At 34.3% G+C, this 23749-nt stretch overlaps 2 long non-coding RNA genes across 2 annotated transcripts; both read left to right on the top strand.

The window, feature by feature from the left end:
• Positions 1-1646: 1646 nt before the first annotated feature.
• LOC143246078 (uncharacterized) lies at positions 1647-17930 on the top strand. The gene is made up of 3 exons (XR_013025776.1): positions 1647-1754; positions 16774-16938; positions 17809-17930. It is a non-coding gene; the product is annotated as an uncharacterized LOC143246078 (long non-coding RNA).
• Positions 17931-17942: 12 nt separating this feature from the next.
• LOC143246947 (uncharacterized) lies at positions 17943-21754 on the top strand. The gene is made up of 3 exons (XR_013026278.1): positions 17943-18029; positions 19048-19194; positions 21090-21754. It is a non-coding gene; the product is annotated as an uncharacterized LOC143246947 (long non-coding RNA).
• Positions 21755-23749: the final 1995 nt, after the last annotated feature.

Here is a 23749-nt window from a genome sequence, read left to right as displayed (position 1 = left end):
CTAAGCAGGGGAACAAATATAAATAAACGCAAAATCAAAGAAACTCTACTTACACAAGAACTAAACCGAAATAAAACCAACATAAAGAAACACCTTTATACCTATACCAATTAATAACCTAACGTATAACTGAAGGCCCAACATGGCCAGGTGGTTAAGGCATTCGACTCGTAATCTGAGGGTGGTGTGTTGGAATTGCTATCTCACAAAAGATGATCATCCTTTCAGCCGTGAGGGCGTTATTATATGACAGTCACTTCCACTATTTTTTGGTAAAAGAAATTAATTTATTTATTGATACTCTTCATAAGCATATTTTTACTGAGAATTTGAAAATTATAAAAAATAAAATAGTACGTGAAATACCCAAAAAAAGGATCTAAATACCGAATAACTACAAAATGTAATAAAATCTTTTTTTTAAATCTATTGAAAAAATATTGATGAATATATTTTAAAACTTCACTATATTACATTTTATCCACCTAGATTGTTTCTGGGATGGAAGTTGTATGTACGTAAAATATAAAATTTAAATCATCCCGTATAAACTTAAAGAAATACCATACAGATTTATCGTTTCCTCACCTAAAAAAATAAAATCAAGAATTGCAATAAAATTTTATAATTTCTATTGATGTGACTGTAATTTTGGTATTATTTGTGAAAAAATTATGCATTAATTATAATAAAAGAAATTAATAGTACACAACCATTTAAAACTTTATCCTAAGCACAATTCTTATACAGATTTACCTTTTCTATATGTTATTCTTAAACTCCATAAATCTCCAATTAAATTTATATGTATTTGTAATTTAATGAAAACAATTCTTAAGCAACGGGACACTTTATTAAATAAATCACTTAATATTTTATCTGATGAAATTAAAAATATACGATAATTAGAAAAACACAAACTTTTTGAATAATAAAAAGTAATCAACTCATTTTTGGATATCTAGGAGGTTGTAAACCAATAAATAATATGCAGACATATGGTTTCACCACATTGTACACCACAATTCCATCAAAAGATTTAACTTTTCGTTAAAATTCATTGATAGAACTGTTCTATTATCCTTTTAGAAAACTGGAAGAAAGAAAATTTCGCCTCAAGAACATTAAAGATATAATAAATTTCTGCATTTACAATAATTATATATTTTTTCAATAACCATGTTTTTCAACAAGTAATAGGACTTACATTGGGAGATAACTATTCTTCTTGTTTTACAAATTTATATCTTTTCTTTTATGAGTTTAGCCTCTTTTAATAGTAGTGTACCATACCCTATTATAACTTCACAATTATTCAGATGTTGTAAAATTTTTAATAAATGACAATATTTTGTCACTAATATTCAAATTCTGATACAAATATTAATATTAAATAGATTTAATAAGAGACTTTAAATAAAATTATTAAACTATTCTGTAATGAATATAAAAATGTATTAAATAAATATATACAAATAAAAATGAAATAAAATTTACCAAAAATATCAGGTAACTATTTTTTGCTGTGAATAAGGTCTTTTATTAACTTGACACTGCTTTATGCGGATGAACACCTTATCGCATATAAAGTTTGTTTAGAGTTTAAAAATTGATAGTTGCGGAATATACTTTAAAGGTGTTATTCTCGTTAGTTTAGGAAGGCGGGTGGAACTATTCATATTAGAATACTTCGTTTATGGAATTACTGACTTTTCCTTTTTTTATAATGGGGGCTGGAATGTTAACTTCAAGAGGTAAGTCTACTTAATTTACTTTCACCTAAATTGTAGTACCTCTACTCTTATTTATTTGTTTCTTTATTTTGGATGCAGTCGTATTCTCGTAACTATATGCAGGTCGTGAAGGGCGATATAGATGTAGGACGTTATGGGCTTGAACACTTGCATTTTGCTTTTAACTTAAATTTATTTTTTTATGTGAGATTGGTAAATGTAGGTTAAGACTAATAGAAAGTGTATCCCCCGTTGCAATGTAGGTCCATATCCGCAATACCCTCCGAAACCAGGAATATATCCTACACTACAGCCTGTACTACTTGACTCTTCCAATTTCTGTATTTTTTTTTCCGTTTCGGCTTCTGTTTGGTTAAAAAACAGTGTGTTGGTGTATCCTTGAATTACTACAAATATAATCCATTATATACCAAAAGAAAGCTTTTACAAGGCTCCTTAATCAATTGGAATATTTGTCTTCAAGCTAGAATCTCATTGTGGTAATATATTCTTACACACCAACTAATTTAACTTTAACCTAGAATATTTATGCAACTCGCAGTTGGTAGACTAATGACAACAAATACCATTCGGAAACGGTCAATCTGGTAACAATGAACGAGACTACACTACTGACCAATATCTTAAACCCAATAAATATGCATTTGGTACTGTTAGACTCTCTCATTAATTTGCGTACAGCTTCGAAAGATGAAAATACGAAAACTAAAAATAAAAATACGTTGCTATCATTTAATAGGGAAAATGTCAATACTATGAGATTAGCCTAAATGCTAGCTGATGAAAAGTTTCAGACCACATCAAAAAGTCCTAAACAAGGTAAGAAATACCCAACAAAAGGTCTCGCTAGTGAGTTGCACAGCTGCCATTGCGAATACCTGCAAACATTCGCTTTGCCATGATCGACCTAAGCATTTGCAAAAGGCTGGCTGGAATGTTAATCCAAGTGGTGAGGATGGCTTCGCAAAGATCATGCAATGTTTGGAATTGATGTCCATTTCTATAGACATCCCTTGCCATCTGTCCCCCCTTCTTGTGTTCCTTTTGAAGATTTAAATTACACTTAAGCTAAAAATGATAAACATGACAACTTCAACTTGCATTTTATTTTACTACTTAAGCAGCCACTTTTTCAATCGAGATTTGCAAGTCCACTGAAACACTCTTGGGAAAATATTTCCCCTTTCCAACAGATGACTAGAAATTGAGATAACATCATTGCTTTTGAAATATTTGGTTACAGATGCTCGAATACGTTGTATCAAAAATAATTTAAAACATTACTACATCGTTATATACAGTCAATGTCAAATCTATTCATGTTCTTTTTGACTGTGCATCTTAGTCTTGCAGTACTATTTGCTTCAAGAGGCTTAAACTACACCACTTTACATACTAGCTTTCTTTAATGTAGTGTACAATGATGTTCAACAGTCTGATTGCACACAAATCTTTTGGTACTGCATCTGGATATTTGATGTGTATTTGTATGTAATAGTTCGAATATCAGTTTCCTTTTGCAACTGCTTAAAGTAGTCAATGGCTGAACAGGAGCCTTGACTAGCTGTCTTATTTCGTTGAAATTGCCACTTTCTGTGTAGTTGTGGTTCTCCAAGCTGCTCCACATTTTTCATTTCCAATACTATTAATTAAAGAAAACTTCTATTTCGGAAAATAATAAATCCCCAATGAGAATATATATTTAGAAATACTCAACTCTGTAGTAAAAGGTTATTTTTTGCCCCTTGAATGTTTAGAAAGGAAGATTAAAGCTTTGAGCTATGAAATTTGAGGATTGGTTTTTCTTTTTCCCATAATAGCTATAACCCATCATAGCTTTTCTTTAAATTTTTTTTCGGTATCTCCTAACTGACAAAACAAGTAATGCCAGTAACAATTTCATTAATTCACAAAGCCCTACTTGACCTCTTGACATTTTATTAGAAAGATGTATTTTTAGAGTTTCTGATTAGATAACCACGTATTTGGTTTTATTTTGGTAACTTGTCAGAGTAAATTCCACAAATAGACCTTTTAAAAGAAACTGTGGTACATTACTGGCTTCAATAAAACTTATCCATCAATACCTTGTTCTTATGCTGTGCATTCATGGAAAGACTTTCTTCCAGTAGTGTAATAAATATTGTAACCATAATAATTTAATTTAATTCGGATATTAAGTCCAATTACACTTGAAACGTGAATATGATTTGAAGAGAATTGTTTCGCTGATTCCTGTTTTCAATGTAATTGCCACTTCAATGACATATTTTATTGAATAGAGTATTTGAGTCATTCTCAACTAGGCTGTGACAATCATCCCGTAACAGAATTTAAAAGTAACATTTTATTCACATTTCTCAAAAGGAATCAATGTACAACCTTTACCATTTAAGTTTCAAATGAACTACAAATTGAGAGTAACTGTTTTCTTTAAATTAGTCTTAAGCTTTTAAGAAGTAGTGTGGTGGTTCTTAACCTTATTGGAGCTACTGAACCCCGGAAGTTTCGTACTTGCATTCACTGAATCCTTCGTAATTGGAAAACTAAAATCATTTTCAAATTCAAAACAAGTGCATATTATATTTAGTGCACAAAATGAACTATGCATCAGTTGCACACTATCACTGTGTTAAAAGAACAAAACCAACAAAATGTGAATTTCGCACAAAAACTTAACTCTATGAATATTTACTGCAAATCAATGTGACTTTTGATGTTGCCTTTCAGAGACAAGTTCAGAAATGCGCGGCTTCACCTTGGCAAGTCCCACTCTCATCATTTTCGCAACCAAGTCTGTTCCTTTTCTTCATTTTTGTCTATCAACATCGAAAAGAATTGCTTGCAAAGATACGTTAAAACAAACGGTACGAGTATCTCAAGGGCTTTCTTAGCAATAAGAGGGTACACTACGATTTGGTGACACCAAAACGTTGAGAGCGTTGTTCTGAAAAGTTGCTGTTGAACCTGGCTCTGCGGAGGTTCAACGACTTCGTCAAGGTATTAAGAACTGACGTATGCTGTCGCAACACTAAACGTGAAGAGCTGTCTCACCTATGCTGGATATGACTTTCTGGTGGGGAAGTATCCGCAGAGAGTTATCATTCTCTCTTCATTGTTTCCATAACGATAGACTATTTTTGAAAAGTCTTCAGGTTTTCTTCCGTTTCGACGAGGTTGACTCCACTGCCCTGCATATGTTGATTCAGAACATTGAAGATATCGGCTATGTATGCCAAAAGCAGAATGAACTATGAGTTTTCTGCATGACAGTGTTGGTGCTCTGGCGAAAAGAGAGCTAATTCCACATGCATGGCAAAAACGCGATTCAGCACCTTTCCCGGGAATTACCACCAAACGTTAGAATAATATATAAGTACCTCGAATTCGGACCCCATTTCATTACATAGCTCTTTGAAGATGCAGTGCTTCAGGGCACTATTTCGCACAAAGTTCACACATTCCACTTCAATTTTTAATACTTCTGCCAGTTTTGAAGGCAAGGTTTTCGTTTCCAACGCATGCCTGTGCAGAACAGTGCGTTAGAATGATGTGTGGTGCATCGACTTTCACCAGCTCATTAAAACCAGTTTCGTCCCAGCATGACTGGAGCTCCGTCCGAACAAACTGTAGACCATATCCCACGAAAGATCATTTTCAGATGTCATGCACAAGGTTTTTCACGTCGGCTGCCTTTCTTGTTGCAAAAGGCTTACTAAATAAATCTTCTATCTCGTCGTTCTTTACGTAGCGTACGAATACAACAACCTGGCTTAGATTGGAAACGTCGGTGGTCTCGTCGAGTTAATGGCTGACTTTTGCTGGGCTTGTAATCAGATCTGCAACTACTTGAGCCAAGATGTCATCGCTCATGTCATTTATTCTGCTGCTGATGGTGTTATTTGAAAGAGAAATTTGGGATTACTTATTTTCAGCAGCTTTTCCCAGCATGATATTCACTATCTTTTAACGCAGCTGGTTTTACAAATGCATCACCAATGGTGTGGGGTTTGCCCTGCTTTGTAATCAAGTACGCAACTTTGCACGATGTTGTGAGGATCGATTTGAAGATGGGTACAAAGCCGAGAACAGGTAAAGTATTCTTTTCGTCGAACCTGGCTCTCTTTACTTTGAATTAAGCAAGCGTTGTTGTGTTGTATTTCCAATCTCCATGCAGCTTTAGGGAGTATTCTTAGTTTTGCCGGTCATACACTAGAATTGCTTAACTTGGCATTGCAAATCATACATTGAGGACGCTGACTCCCATCATGTTCTGTTATACACGTGAATCCATATTGTACGTATTTGTCCGACCACTTTCTGATTTTGCTCGACATAGTTAGTAGAAAGGGATTGAAAGGTTAGGAACAAAATCACAAATGACAAACGATAACTTCTGTCACAAGTCGACTGCTTAGCGCATGAAGTTCTCTGCAGCACAGATATTAAGGCCACTGTGTGTGTGTGTTTGTCTTGACCGCCGCCGAACCCCTTGGGTTCGGGTGAACATAGGTTAAGAACCATTGAAGTAGTGTCTTTGCATGATTTCATTTTGCTGTTACTTTGGTTTTCATTACGAAGTTTGTAGAATATAATATAAATAAACTTGGAATGTTATGCCAATAATCACCAAAATAACTAAAACTTGCATGCCAGAAGAGTTGTCAGTTCAAAATGAAATGCCTATTTCTATGTTTTTGTATATGTGGGTTAGATAAATAACTATGGTGATAAAAGCTTAATGCTGTTTATTCCAAGTCCATACTGCTTCATTGCTTGCAGACATTGATATATTTTGGAAAGAAAAGACCAAATGTAGACTATGCCAGAAAATACTGCCCTTGTAAACTTGTAGCCACTAATATGATAAGGATGTTCAGATCTCTTTCCAGATGGCTGGACTCAAACTTGAACTTTGGAGCCTTGTGGTGGTATGAAAACAAAAAAATTATGTACATCATTAAGACTACTTGCATTCTATTTTATTTAATGGGAGACCTTGGTTAATGAACACAAAATTATAAGGTCCATAAAAAAAGATTGTAAGGTTTCTTAATTTGTTGTAATTTTGCTACTTTACCTAAAATCGAACCTGAAAGAAAAGTTGAATGTTAATGGGACATTGTTCAAAAAATCTTTAGTTATTTATCTGATAACAAATATACCAACTAACTTGCTATCAATTGCTTTCATATTTCCTTCAAATGTTTCCTTTTAAAATAGTGGCTGCACTTGCATGTCCCTGACTTTATCGTTTCAATGCAGAGGTTAAACAATTGATGTCTAAGTATTACATTTATGTATATACTTGGAATTTTCACAAGAGCCTGGCTAACCTTGACCACCCTTGAAGAATACTGTAATCTCTTAAATATTTTCCTCAATGCTTCAATTGCACCACAGTATATTGTTTGTCCTTTCCTGGCTTGGACCTGCAGTCTAGTCTTTTGAAATCTGCAGGAGTACCTAGATCTTTTGTACAGTCTAATTCATGTTTTAGTACTAGATATTAAGTTAAAAGTAATTATGAAATGTTTTTTCTATGAAGGATAGTCTATAAATGTTTATCCCTATTCCCCTCTAACTAATACAAGCTGGTAATACTGAGATTATAAGAATTCCAAATTCTTGATAGTTGCAAATACATACTTCAATAAATCTATTGTTACCCTTTTTCTTTACTTAGCTGTATTCCATATTTTAATTGCTGTATTCTGGTAGGTATTGGTTAAGGGTATCCTAATACTGTTCTAAACTTGTAGTTCAAAATATCAATTGCATGGCATTTCAATACCATGTACTTCAGTGTTTTAATATCTGGTAGAAAAGATTCAAATTTCAAGACAAATTTAAAATAAGAACAACACAGCAGTACTAATTCATACATACATGTTTACTTTAATGTTATGTTTTGGGTATCGTATAATGCAAAGTCCAAAAGTAACCCTTAATTTTTTTGAATTTGTACAAAGTTATAAGAGCATCTGTGCTTGCCATCTCCCTCTTTTAATGTTACAAATTGTTCGTTCTATGTACTACTGCAATCTCCACCTTTCTGACAAAAACAAAAAAAAAAACTGATGGGGAAAACTTGCATGTTCTTTGAACATCCTATTGGAAAGAAAAATACTAAACATAGAACCATTTTTCCTTCACTGTTGCATATATTTGCCCAAATTTTTGTTAAATACTATGTAAAATTACTTAGATAAATTGTATAATGTATTGAGAATTAGTATGTCTTTTTCTTATAATATACACTTGTGCTTCTACCTTGCAAATGAAATATTTTTGGGAGTGCATGTTTATGTATTGCTAGCATACTAACATGTCATATTTTTTGTTTCTGAATAATTCATTACAAAACATTCGTTCCTTGCCAATCCCCCAACTGACACGCGACATTTTGCACTGAACATTAATGGAACTTGGACAATAATTAATTACGTACCTACTGTGAAGGCAGATGCTAACACAATGATCTATTTTGTCCACTCTCATCAGCTGTGAGCAGTTCGAGCATAAACAGCAAAGTAAATTGCAGAGAAAATCTCTTGGAGCACTCTCTTTAACCCTCATGTAAAACTAACAAACATGTTTTAATATTTTAAATATTTTGTGGAAACAAGTTTCACTTTGCATCTTCTATAATTTTAAATGAAGAAACATAATCTGCAGTTATATAGAGTATTTCTTACTCCTTTAGAGTACCAAACCTATTATTCAAAAAATAACTCTAAGCAAGTGATTAGCAATGAATAAAATGAAAAATGTTTTGTTAAAACCATTACTAAAGAATTAGTTAAATACACTGCACAATGTATACATTACTAGTTTAATTTTTAGTGAGTTAAGTACCAAACATAACCTATTAACAAGGAGAGGACCATTGTTTTTCTTTTTTTACATAATTTGAGAAGGGTACCTTAAGTCTTAAATACAAGCTTGCTGGTAACTCCTACCAACGAACATTAGATCCTAATACAGCCAATTATCTTTCTACTTGTAAATGGATTTTTACTATCTCTAAAGGATCAGTGAACGTGACCTGAGCCACCAGCCTGAAATAGAAAGTACTATTTCAATTCTCTCGGTCAATAATTTCTAAAATGAACCACTTAAAATTGCTTTTAATGAAAATATTACTCGTTTCAAAGTGTGCATCTCTTTTTTTTTTGTGGGGGGGAGTGTTGTAGGAATAAAGAAAGTAGAATTTGAAGGTTTTCAGTTGCAAAAGACAACTGCTCTTCTGAATAAGTAAAATAGATGATACACTTTGCTCAACGATTGTTAACATTATTATGAACTATTTAGTTTTATAAACTTGTAGATGATAAAATGTGCCTGAAGTCTTAAGGCTTAACTAATATAAAAAAACAAAATAGTTTTCACTTCTAGTGAACTTACATGACAGTAACAGTACTCTTAAAATACATTGCAATACTCTAGTATATTAAATGTTCTTCTGAATGTGCATCTCTTACAGTAAACGCACATAACTTCTTAGTTTAGACCTAAGAGAAACTTATTCAGAACTTGCACAACCACCTACTAGGATTCCCCCCTAAGTGGGATACTTCCAGATTCGGTCATAACTTTGTCACGTACAAAGTCATTTTACCTAAAAAAAAAAAAACCTATTCGAATGAAACAAGCTTAAATAGTGATATAATTATGACTGCTTAAAATTAATGGAAAGTGCAATTTTTATCATTGTAAGCCCTCAGACGTACCAATGAGAGGCTACCATATGACCTTCACTTTTTTATGCTGAAAATATGGCTTTTCAGTGGTAGGATTCAAAATTTTAACAACCGGTTCTCTCGCTTTACACACATCCATTTATTCGCAAAAACAAATAATAGCCGAAATCTTGCTAAAATTTATTTAGCATGTTTGAAATATTTTTAAATTGCCACTTGATACAAGAAGCCGGCTTACAAATGAAAATGTGACAAACCTGATCACAATTAATTTGATTGTCTTCCTATTGTTATGGTGGGTTAAGGCGTTCGACTCGTAATCTGAGGGTCGTGGGTTCGAATCTCCATCACACCAAACATACTCGCCTTTTCAGCCATGGAGGTGTTATAATATGAAGGTCAATCCCTTTAGTTGGTAAAATAATAGCCCAAGAGTTGGCGGTAGGTGGTGATGACTAGCTGCCTTCCCTCTAGTTTATTCCATCTAGTCTTATACTGCTAAATTAGAAACGACTAGCAAAGATGCTCTCGAGTAGCTTTGCGCGAAATTCAAAAAACAAACCAAGAAGCGTCAGAAGCATCAGTCTTATCAATTTCTTTTTTCTTTTTCAAAGGTTTCCTTACTTTGAGTATTTCAAATGCCTTAATGGCCCTTTTTAGTTTCTTAACTCCTGCTAAATTTAAATTTCAGACTTCAAGGGCATTACGAAGTAAAGAAACTACTCGTAGTATAGCAATCATTATTGCTAAATCCTTTCCTCCAGTAAGTACTTGTTGCGAAGACTGCTAGCCATTCCTGAATATATTTCAGTAGAAACATTTGTATAATGCTGGATAACCGTGCTATATAGCAAATGTTTGATCTCGAGCTGCAAGCAGACCATCTTGGTCCCAAAACTCTACCAACCATCAGAATTTCTAGTCCAATTTCTTCAGAAACGTTGAAGTTCCATTTGGTTTTCTTTGATTGGCCAACGCTCGTGTAGACTTTATCTATGAACACTTTGAGATTATTTCGCCGATGTGGAAACAAGTGAATCACTCCAAACCAGTTGCAAACGGTGATAGAAGCAATGCAAAATTATATTTAATTTCAGTACTTACCATTGACTTGCGACCAAGCATCACACTTCAACCATCTGAGCAGAATGTGACGAAATTATTTTTCAAATATCCACTATCAAATCCTGCTTCATGTATATTTTTAATTGATATGCGTATATAGTTTCATCCTGTTCTATCAACTCGACCAAATGGAGAAACATTATTGGCGACAGATCAAAATTTTCAACCTTTTACAAATATAACTGGTTTACTGGATATTGTTGATGTTGAATTTTATTTTATTGTGTGCCTTCCATGAAAATTGTTCTTTTTTTTTCTGAGAGCTGCTTGTCCAATGGTTTTATTCCTTCCTGATGCTTCAACACTAATTCCTCCATTCCATCGATACGCGATTTCCTTTACATATTTATAACGTCAAATTTGACACAGTAATCCCAACTTCCTGCAAACAACCAGCCTACCATATTTTTCTTAATCTTCGGCCTGCCACTCGATGTGGATTTCTGTACATGGTGAGAGGGACCTGCCAGGGAAGGTTCTGTTCATTGAGTTTACCTCCAATAGGACCTCACCATCCACCCAAGTGTTTGCACTGTGTGGTGACCCGTAAAGCGGAGGAGAGGATTCTAGTGGTTGAGTGGTATAACCTCAATGCACCATTTTGGCTTCAAACTCTTGTAGACGGTCAGCCTTGGGGTTGGCCCCTTGGCTCAATCAGTTGACAGACTTGTACTATAGTAAACCAGGTACCAGCGTTTGTTTTCAATAGGTGCTGTGAACATTTCTATCTGGGGTATAGAGCTCACGAAACCCTGGCGTTGCTGCAGTGTCCTTGTTTCATATTGTAATTGTAATTTATCCCCTCGTAGGGTTTCATGATGGGTATGGTCAATGGGCGCCGAAATAATCTTGTTTTTTCATTATGCATCCCCCAAATAAAGTGAGAAAACAGCCCGTAGGCAAACGACAGTCTTGAAGATTCTGAACAGCAATCTTTAACATAGGTAAAATTTGTACCTCATTTTCTTATTACGGTCTCTTTCAGACGAAACTTTAGGGCAAATGTCTCCTTCTTTCATTAAGAAGGGACTACAGGGGTTTGCTGACTCTCCAAAGTCAATAAAGGAGCTTTGCTCTGGTGAAATATTGGTCGAAACATCCACATCTCAACATAGTGAACTTCTCTTGCATTCAAAGGCGATTGGGGATATACCTATTGAGATTACACCTCATGCTACTTTGAATTCATCACTAAGAGTTACTGTTGAGAGGGATTTCAAGAACATCCCAGAGTCAGATTCTCGCTGGTTTCTCCACCCAAGGAGTTTCTGCAATAGGGCACATCTCCACTCGCAACGAACAAATTGATGTCGACCAATGTCTTAATTCTGAAATTTACATCACCACGTCTACTTGCCACCATCACAGTACGTTATCTTAACTGCAGGGTACGACCATACATTTAAAACTTATTTCAATGTCAGTGGTTTAGTCATTCAAAGACGTCATGTCGTTCCTTGACGTATGCTTGTTGCAGGGACAAGGATCACAATGCCTAATGAGTAAAACGGACCATCATTGCATTAATTACAATGGCTCTTACCCATTCCACTTTTTGCCCTAAATGGTTGGAAGAAAAAGGTGCAGTATTTGAAAACGATTCAAAACATTACTTACCCCAATACTGAAGTTCTTTTCCACCATTTCTTATTGGACATATACTGCTGTAGTCGGAGTGCAGACGGATCTGGGTCTCTCAAAAGAATCGTTCTCAAACCACATCAAAAGTCGTTTGACCGCTATGATTAAGTGCTGAATTAACTTCAACGCTTCTCTCTGTCCCTAATACACATTTCAGCAAATCCCAATATCCACTTTCTTTGATTCTGGTTATGGGTATTTCCTCAGGTACACTTTGTCCCACCCCAAGATACAAAACGATCATTCATTTACGTCCTCAGTCGCTGTAACCCTCTTTTAATGACAAACAACTGATCAGTTGTTCCAAGGTAGGATCCACGGATGTCAGCAGGCCTTCCTCGAATAAAGGAAAAACGACGTAGTCGTACATGGAAGGGCTCACCATTCAATTTGCCTGCACAAATAAAAAAGTCTACCTTGATACAATGGAACTGTCGAGGTTTACATTCTAATCTAGATAACATCAAAGCATTTATTGCTTCCTACCATCTTGTATGTCTATCTTTCCTTACAGGAAACATTTTCTCAAATCTACCAATAGTCGCCTTTCAGCGATTTTCTTTGAACAGAAATAACAGTCTGTGTGATGGACGAGTGCATGGAGGGGTAGTGCTTTTGTTTGCACAGTATGTGCCCAACCAGTTTTTGCCACTCGACACACCCTTGAAAGCCGTAGCCATCTGTGTTTCTTTGGGTCTTACTATTACTGTTCGTTCTCTCACCTGGAGAGACCTATGGCCAATCACACCTTTTTGTGCTCTCATTGAAAAGTTGCCATCTCCCTTTTTAATCTTGGGATTTTAATGGACATAATCCTCTCTGGAAAAGTACTAAAAAAATAACGGGCCAGGGATACTTTTCGTATGTACCCCACAATTTCGCACCACATCGCTATCCAGCAGCCCCGTGCACGTGCTTGGTATAAAGACTCCAAAACCAGAAGAAATTTTGGATAAAGTTCACAACCAGCATATCTTTTACCACCGGTTTCAAAGCTTCGAAAGGTCAGTGAGCAATACACTTTATTTCTCAAAATCTTTCTTTCTGATGGTCAGGAAATAGCTGATACTTGGAGCATCGTCAATCTTTAGCCGAGTATCTACAACTTCTACTCCCTCCTACACCTTCTTACCTGTCAAGACTTTAGTATAGCGATCACCTCTTTCCTTTCAAGCTGATTTTGTTTTTTGACTATAGTTGTCCCTTTACCTTAATGGAACTGTGCCTGGCTTTTTAGTGGTCTGGCAGTTCATCAGTTGGACCTGATGATGTGAACTATTGTTTGTAACTACATTTGGTAAGAGAATTTTTTACTTTATGTCTGGTGCCAAACTATTGTCCTACATTTCTTTAAGCCTGGGAAGGATCCCTAGATTTCTTCAAACTACTGTCTAATTGCTTTGACGAGTAGTCTCTAAGACCTTAGGATCAGGGATAATGCTCCTCTTGTTTGGTTCATGGGGCATATCTTTGACCGTAAGCTGATCCTGAAACATGTCATGCAGCTATGGCTCAAATATACAAGAACACCAAGCATTCTTCTTGTTTTCTCTTCTGCCACTTCAGGAGCAGATCGAGGTTCTATGTTTAAAAATATATCGTGCTCTTATTCAATCCAAACTCGATTATGGACCCCATTCGTCATCAAAGATTTTACTCTGCGCTTGGCTATCTGCACTTCCCTACATCAGCTTTTACAATCTCATGAACTTTCTTTGCACCTCTGCCATTTGCAACTATCTTTACTATATGCTTCTAAACTTCGTTTCTTGCCAAAACAGCTCACCTGCAGATGTTTTCCTTCCTCAGTGGACCACACTTGTTAGAACAGACGATCGGTCACTGCTCTTTTTTTCGCCTTTATATCCAAGCACATTTGGATGAATTGATGTATCTTTTAGGTCATCTGAGGAAAGCAGACGCTCCCGATTGGAAATACTGTTTATTTGTTAAACATTCTTTTTTAACCTTCTTCATTCCTATTTATACACATGGTTCGAAATCTAGCGACTGTGTGGGCTCTTCATGGCTTGTTTGAAATGTATGCCATTTCTCCTGACCTCGATTACACAGAAGCTAAGCAGTACTCACATTTCACTATTTATAATAACTCGCTTAGTTCTCTGCTAGCTTTGAATCACTTCTCACCCTATTCTAGCTGATATTCAAAACCGATTAGACCATTTCTCTTTTAACATCTACTGCTATCTAGTTTTTCTGGATACCAGACCACGTTGGTATTCATGGGAATGAGCTCACTCGCACTGCAGCTAAATCTACTTGCTCTGGCACTATCACTGCTGTGCCTGTTCCATACATGGACTATAATCCTATATTTAAGGCACGGCTCCATCCCAGTTGGCAATCTACTTGGATTGAGCAACGTGAAAACGAACTTTACCAAATAAATCTCTATTGGACTTTCGTCTTCGATCCGTAAGGATCGGAAAGAGGAAGTTGTTCCAACTAAAATACGCGTTGGTCAGTTTTTTTAACGCATCGTTTTTTCTATTATCTGAAACTGCACCAGTGTGTAGTTCGTGTAACACTCAGATTGCAATAAGCCATATTTTACTTTTTTGTTGTCGTTACGACTCAACGACGGCACAATTTTAAACATGTTCTATCCCATGGTTTGCCCATAACGTTACAGTATTATTGGTGATGGTAACACTGTCCATCTTGGTAATGGTAATAATAATTTTTAGTTTTAAAGGCCATTGATCTTTTTAATGCTATACAAGTTTTTAATTTTTATATTACACTTTTATAATGTGGCTCACTTTTTAAAAATCGCAGTTCATCTCGTTCGATTTGAAATTATAAACTGGCAGTAACATTAAATAACTCGAATCCAGGACTGGAAAGGCCAACTTCAGGTGACTGACGATGGTTTTCATACTTACCTGTTAGTCTTTCTGGCGGGTTATGATAATTAGTTTTTCTCTTTACATGGTACCCTAGATATACACATTGGTTTTATGCTACTTGTTTTATCTAAAATAACGTTTGTTTTACCATAGTTTCCTTTTATGAATTTTGCTACATATACTTGTAATTTTACTTTTACCAGATGTTTGGCGCAGACAGACTAGCTGCTTTGTGCTATAAAACACTAAATCAACCATCCAAAATATCCTGGTAAGTTTTGGGAAGGAATTTCAGATATCAAGATGCAGCACACGTGTTTTATGAAGATCTAGCAGCCTATGCATTATCCTGTTTTACCACCCCAGTGAGTGATGCAATTGCATATTTACCCATATCACCTGAAAAACAAGGTCCGTAATCGTATGGGACTGCGCATGTTAGAAGCCATTTTGCGAATCAGAACACACCTTATTATGAGTAGTAACTGTTGCAAAGATTCTAAAGTAACGGATAGCATTTTGGCCCAACTTAACACGACAATGTACAAAGAAAAACTGTGTAGATGATCTTGAGGCGCTCTTTGACTAACCAGTAGTTAATACTTTAATGTCAAAGATGGTGGAGGAAAACGACTGTTTATCTTTAACTTATGTCCTCTTGAAATTGTGAATATCAACAAAATAATGGAAACCGTAATGACGTCACTGTCTTTTTGTATAAATCAAATTTCAGGAAAGTTTGACTTTCTACTGCGATTGTGTCGTAGAATTATAGAAATGGTAGTTATCTTCTAACTTTTCAGAAACCATACATGCTTTGTAATATATTTTAGCCACAGCATAGCCACACGTAGAATGACCTGATATTTTTCTGGTACAAACGTTTTGCTCAGTTCCGTCATCTCCTGACCGATTTGACATTTAATAACGGTTTCTGATTCAGAAGACGAAGAAACCCTATCGATTGGTGCATTTTATCACGTCCACAATTTCACAGGTTAATTTACTCTAATTCTGCCTTTAAAGAATATCAATTTGAGAACAGACTAGTAAATATTCCAATACGCGAGCTTGTGTTTTGGTATTGATAAACCACAACATTGTATCAACAAAAAAAGTTTTTACTAATAGCATTTATGGAACATTTAAGTTTTACATCATTTTAACACTACGGCTTGACCTTCGGCTACTCTACACTAGTGGACAGTACGTACATCAGCTTACAACTGCAAGCTGCTGTGGAACTTCCGGTTTGTGTAATGCTCCCTCTAACGGTAAAATCTGTGAAACTGAAACTAACCATCATAGTATCTTTCCTAGTTACTTGTGTTTCCTATGTTCTGGAGATTGCTGTTCCGCAAGGTGTGTGTAAAGCAAAGTGTCCTGCAATTCTTTGTTTTTATCATAATTATAATTTTACTAGAGTTATGATGCTTTCAGTTATGTTGAGTGTAACAAACTAAAATGAATTACAAATCAGTGTTTGCTTAAAAGCAAAATATTGAGTCACGTATTAATATTCATTGAATTTACGTTCCTGAAGTAACATTAACAGCTATAACCTTGTTAGGTTAAGTTTTTTTTTCTTTTTAAAGGTATCATATCTGTATTTAACTTCTTATTATAGTTTTACTGGTAATTTTGTTATTGGCGTTTTAAATATGTATTTATTTTGTACAGATATGATAAATTTTCCGATGATAGGAAGAATGTCCATATCCACAGCTGCTGGCATCTATTTCGTGACTGAAGAAGTATATCCCTCTCCTTTTCGAACTGTGGTGGTTGGTACTTCTATTCTTCGTTCGATGATAGGAGCATCAATCTCTATTTATTCGTGAACTGGTGAGTTAAAACAAACTTGTATTTTGGTAAACATTTGTTTTCCAGAGTATGTATTGCCACTCGCCAGACATTGTTTTACATTAATGTATGAACACTGACCGCTTAAGGTTGGTGTACGAACACATCGTAATGTTAAATTTCACACAAAATCAAAAGGGACCATTATGTGGATAAAAGCAAATAAATAAATAAAAACATGTAATAAGTGTTTAAATTACAACTAGAATATAGTCGACCCTTAGCACAGCCGTATCAGTATATATTTTCTATAAATAAACTTAGTAAAAACTTGTATATAAACTGCTGTATTAGTAAACGTATCAAACAGCTTAAACTCGGATGTTAAAACAATTTAACAAGGTAAACTCCTTTATGTTCATAGTAAAATCTTCCAATAAGTTAACACCACCTGCACTCTAACCAGTAGTGGGTAGGTCAATCTCGTTTAAATGTTGTAAACACAACTGTTTTGTAACAAAATTCTTTTCATGACCTTGGCCGCACTCATTATCTCTCAGTTCAACTGGGTCCGTGATGACAACAAACCCATTCGAGGTAAAAATGAATCTCAAGATTGTTTGTACGGGTATAAAATGTATAAATTTTAGGATTTCGAAGCGTTGTCTTCTAACTTATTTAATAGTTTTGTGTTTTTTAATACCCATAATAACAATCTTGAGTTACAGTTCTAACGGGTATGCAAACACCAGAAGCTGTATATCTGCCTATGACATTCTATTACAACTATTAGTAATTTAGGTACTTATATCAAGATTACTTGTTAATTTTATTTTAAACTTTGTTTGTTCAACATTCTTTTCCATACCATCAGATTACAAAACTCTCTCTCTCTCTCTCTCCAATGAGCAGTATACAAAACTGCTGCATACACAGTACCTCCTGGGATCCTGAGTGGCCCAGATTCAAATTCTTGAATTTGGGGTTGGAATATTTCGGCGGATGTAACTCCTGATAGACCATTCTGGAGTTTTCACTAAACAAATAAAACAATGAAGAGAAATAACACTACAAAATGTATTTACCGAGAGGAATTATCTGGCTACGTTTTCCATGCCCACTACTATAAAACGGTAAGTGTACGGATTTACAACGCTAAAAATAGTTTCGATTCCCCTCAGTGGGCTTAGCAGATAACCAGATGTGGCTCTCTTATAAGAAAACCACAAAGCACGTTTGTCATGCATTAGTATTAAAACGCTAACTTTTTCTTAACAATATCCTATAATAAACACTGACAGGTATCAAACACAACTACATTACTATACTTTGTATACCAACCGACTTGCATTATCTGACGTTATCTTAGTATTAACAATCGCTTGGGAAACTTTTTTCGTTTTATTTTTCATAGGACTTAACCAATGCCTTTCCATCTTACCAAGGGTGCGTAAAACATCATTTTTAATAACCGTCTAAAATACTGTTAAAAATATGAAATATCGTATTGAGTGGCAGGAAGAAAACTATTTCAAAACATTACTAATTACTTAAATTTCAAATTAGACATTACATTTGTGAAACTGTCACCCATTATGTTTCATAGTAATGCAATAACAGACTATAATAAATAATAGTATTAAATATATTATTTCCCCTGATTCATAAATATGAAATAAACTATTTTAATTTGTTGTAAAGTACAATGTACCCTGATGTTGCATGTAACGAAATTATACACCATAGCCAAGGTAATTTGTACAGAACCTGAAATGTATGGTAAAAGCTTTTAAACACAATCAAGTGTTTACAATAGGATTATTTGACAGTTTGTAAGAACGTGCTTATATCCCTTCAATACGTCACTAAGAAATATTGCTGTAAAAGTATAGCCTTAAAGACAAAAATCCCTGTCACGTGATCAGTGGAAGGTTTGTTTGGAATTATAACCCTAAAAACTTTGTTTTGATATTTGTGGTGGGCACGAAACGAATATCCTATTGTGTAACTATATGTTTAACAAAACAAATGCAAAGATTGAAAATTTATTGTTTGTAAAATAACGTTAAATGTTTATTTTGAAACTTTCATTTATTTCTTTATAAAATTTAATACTAAGTTGAGTTTAGTGGTTCTATTTCATTCTTTCAGATAAATACATGCACGTTGCTGTACCTTCACTAATCTTTGTCAATAGTAGCAAACATTAGTCTTCCTGATACCTGAAACATTTAACAGCCAACTTCAATACAATACTGGAGATAGAGAACCAAGAGGGCTTCTTTCTAATACAGATTTGTAAGTAAACCGTGACAGTGATAAAGGATTAAAAAAAAAAAAAAAAAAAAAACAATTTTTCTACATCTTGACAACTTTTTACTAAACTCAAAATCCCTTTTTACTTCTAATATCCAGTTCTAGAACATTCGTGATAAGTTTATTCCATCTGATTGTTTATCGGTAAGATTGAAATCTCGTAACACTAAACTAAAAGATCCGACTGCTGTGGTGAACACAACTCTTATGGCCATTTGTGCAAATTTGCTCTTGAGGAAAGCAAACCAAAACCAAATAAGGTATAAATGAATAATATTGATTACAATAACAACCTTTACAATAGAAAAGATCTGAGTTTTATATTTACACCATTTCAACTAATACCATCGATACTATGCGTCGAAACGTAATTTTTTAAAAAAGCCAACGTGCTCATTGTGGTATTTTGTTAATCAATTACTAAGTTCAGTAGGTTTAAACACACTTTTTTATCTTTTTAATCTATATATTTCAACAAATAAATTTGAACTGTTTAAGATTATTTCTTTATTAAAACAGTTTTTAGCGTTTTAGTTTAACAAATCTTCCAATGTACTCATATAAAATATTTGCAGAAAATGTTTTTTACTACTTCTGTCAACTCTATTGTAATAAGGAGAATGCTTCTGTCACGTCATTTAGCATTCTTTCTTGATTGGTTGAAGATAAAAAGTAAAACCTGTTACCAGTTGTCAAAAAATTTTAAAATAAACGTTGGAAAAATATTTTACCAGAAAAAAAAATCAATTTTAATCTTTCCAAGATGACCTAAGTATTCTGTGCTAAAACCACAACTAATATATTTTAAGCCCTTGTGGATCAGCTATCAATCTGAAGGCTTACAAAGCCCAAAATCTGGATTTCTATACATGTGGTGCGCACAGTACAGATAACATTTGAGCAGTTTTGTGGTTACAACAAATAAAGCAAAAAAAAAAATACATTTAATGTTATGTTTTGTGAGCTCATTTACAAACTGAAGACTGTTTCCAACGATAACATGTTTTAGTGGGTATAATGTAGATTTTTTCTTGGGAAACTAATTATGAAATGGTTCATTAGTCGTTTACCCTTCGAGTTTCGACGGGAGTGGTTATAAAGTGCGAAGAAGATTACCCAAACACAATGGATAGTTGTCAGACTTGCTTAGAGTCTACTATCAGTGTTTCTTCTTTACCCCCCCTCAGATCCTGTGTACATGAAGTTTGATACTGTGCTTAACTTCTCGCTCATTAGCTGTTGAAACCAAACATACCTTACGTGCACAAGTACTAATGCCACGTTTTAATACCCAAAGGGTTGTGTTTCGCATGCTAGCCCTACTTATGGTTAAATGTAAAATAATTAGATATTGTAGGGAAACTTAACTGACACATTGGGGTCTCTGTTAATCAAGAAAGGTCCTAAACTCTACAGATATTTTGTGCTAGTTTCATCTAACATAGGTGCGAGGTAACTTAAAATATTTATTCCTCATTTTTAAAGTTTTAAAGAAGGCTTTTAATTAGTGTATAATTATATGAGAAAACAAAGTATTTTAAGGTGTGATTGTATTATTCAGTCGCAGAAAGATGCTAGTTCTTTCAAAGTATTGGATTATTATCATTTAGTTAAACACAGATTCAAACTTTCTTAAAAAGATGCGACTTTTTACTAAAAGAAACATTTAAAATGTAGAGTATTTAAGAGCAAATCAAATACGCACGAATGATAACTTCCGAACCTTCGATGAAAGTGGTAAAGCGCCATCTATCATGTTCGAATTATAACCAAGGAATATGTCTGAAAATGTTCTTTAAAGCTATTATAGTATCTTGCTATTTCTGTGTTTTTTAATAAATGTCCAATGCCTTATTCAACTTTTTTTTTTCTTACAGATTGGTCAAATATCATGTAGAAGGTTCAGTTGAAGAGATCTGAGCTTCAACAAACAGTAGCAGAATGAAAATAGAGGAATTAAAATCAATACAAACTTGTGCTTAACAGTATATTAAAACTATTAAGTATTAAGGCTTACTGTGACGTTTCCAATATTTATTTAGCAGGTACTTGGAGAGAAGAAATTTTATGTAGAATAATAAAAAAAAAACAAGTGTATACCGAAGAAAAGATTCGTGGTTCGAGCCTCACTGAGGGTGCATATTTATATTGTACTTAGTGAATTTAATGGGGGAAAAAATTGTAGCGTGTATTTATGCAGCGGTAGAAGCATTATAAAAGTGACTGTCAAATAACATTGAGTGAGAGTCGCCCATAGCATGATGTTGATTAGCTTTTATTCCCCTTCATTTTATCATTTCTAATTCATGAATGGCAAGAAAACTTAGCCCCTGAGCAGCTTTGGGGAAATTCAATTAGGAAGAAACGAGTAAAAATCATTGTAATTTATATGAACAGTAAACTACTGCTGCTACATACAAATAAAAAACTGAAAACGGAAATATCATTTGGCACACATACCTTCACACTGCCCACTTCTTGGAACGAATTCCGGATTTTAGCACTACAATTCTGTAATACCGACATTCTTTGTACATTTCTCTTTCCGTGATAGTGACTTTTAATTTTTGTTTTTCGCTAATGTGTTTGCTAAGTTATAAACCTGATTGTAAACTCGTTTATCCACTAACAAAGTACAACGTTTTTAAACATGGAAATAGTTGTTTCTTGGGGGGGGGGGGAGTTTGTAGTGTTTTTATACTTCTACACGTTTATATGTACATTTCTGTTTACATAAACAAAATACTCGATTTTCACCTTTTTCCTACCATTTTCCAAAGAGTTTTCGAAGTTTCACAATGAAAGTCCACAGTACCGTACGATGTTAAGTACTTCCTTCAATATTCAAGTGAATTCTTAACACTAGATATACACCAATCAGCGAATTTAGTGTTAACAATTTAAGACAGACGAAACTAGGTGTTGGGACTGAGCTTTCCAATTCATATCATTAATTTAATTATTGCATCAGCAACTTTTTTGTTGCTATGACGTTTGACCCTGAAATTACTGACTTGTTTGCGTACCGTTAACTACTGCGGTTTTTTATGGTCTGTAGCGTGATGTTGAGAAATTTTTGTGAAATATATATAATCGGAGATAACTTCCTATATCACATTCTCAATATTAACGTTTCGTTCTGAGTCTAAGTTTCATTTGTCCGCGAGAAAACGAAATGTTATGTACATGTGATATCGTTTAATTTAACTTTAAATCGGGAAAATATCACAGTATAAAAATATTTTTTATATATGTATACACGTAACTGTTTCCACATTGATTTTTTTTCAGTTAAGTACAAAATGGGATCTCTGTACTCTGCCTCCCACGAATGTCAAAACTGGCTTAAGATAGCAAAGGTATAGCTTTGCTACTGAGAAATATTTCTTTTAAACTTAAGATACCAGAATCGAGTAAAATCACTTATTGGAGAAACCACAAAGACCCTCCCTCAAGAATGAGACAAAAGAAACAATTTTAATTTTGCTTGGTCTCTCTAAAGTACAAATACTTTACTATTTCATACCAAAGTATATAAATACCTAATACCCCAGGTCTGCTGTAAAGAGCACACGTCTACAGATTTTTTCTTGTCAATACATTGTACATTTGGTGTAGCGATCTCTCCAAAGTTCACTGAGATTGGTTCCCTCGTAGTAATGTATATCTTACTGTTTTATAGGAACAATTAAGCCTTTACTTTCATCAAAGTCGACACCGTATCTACTCTGCTGCTGACTGTAGGTGAAGAATATAGCCTAAAAAACTTCACACGTCTTTTGTATATCAACCACTTTTATTATAAACAGTGTCAGTTTATCTTTCACTATAAGTGTCAACCATACGACCCTATTGGATCATAAGAGGTTAGACTGGCCTATCACACTGAATAACCTTCAATGACAACAACTTTGACTTTTACACGTTTGGTATTTGTGATTTCTCTTCTTGGAGCCACACTGCGACTAGAAATAGGTTGTCCGTAGATATAGCTTAAAATGGTGAGTGAAACCAATCGCATTGGTAAACAATCAATATGGGATTGACATGAATACACCTCCTTCTAGGTGCTTCAGACATGTTAAGGAAAGATAGATAGGGATAGCACACCAAAACAAAATTGTCTTTTTACCTAATAGAATTCTTTAGACGTATAAAATTTAGACTGATTAAAAAAAAAAAAAAAACAGGAGACTCCAAGACGTACAGTTAACTATGAACTGGTCATCGCTGTTAAGAAGTTAAAATGGTTTGAGAATTTTAAAATAAAATATAACAAAGAGGAAGAACTGTAAACATGTTTATTGGGTAATAAACCGACATATTTAACTGTTTACACCGTTACTGAAATACACAAAAAACATACAACCGGTAAAACTAAAATGTATTATATACCAGGTTCATTTCATATTCTAATTGAGATGTTTCTTTTACTATACTTCTTTACAGAAGTTCTAGATCTGACTAATAAATAGTAAGTTTCTAAACATTAGAACGCAGTGATACGTTAATAGAAATACATTGCAATGTACTTGTT

The sequence above is a fragment of the Tachypleus tridentatus genome, chromosome 3 (genome assembly GCF_004210375.1).
Source record: "Tachypleus tridentatus isolate NWPU-2018 chromosome 3, ASM421037v1, whole genome shotgun sequence".
Lineage (NCBI taxonomy): Eukaryota > Metazoa > Arthropoda > Merostomata > Xiphosura > Limulidae > Tachypleus > Tachypleus tridentatus.
This window is presented reverse-complemented; position numbering and strand designations above follow the sequence as displayed.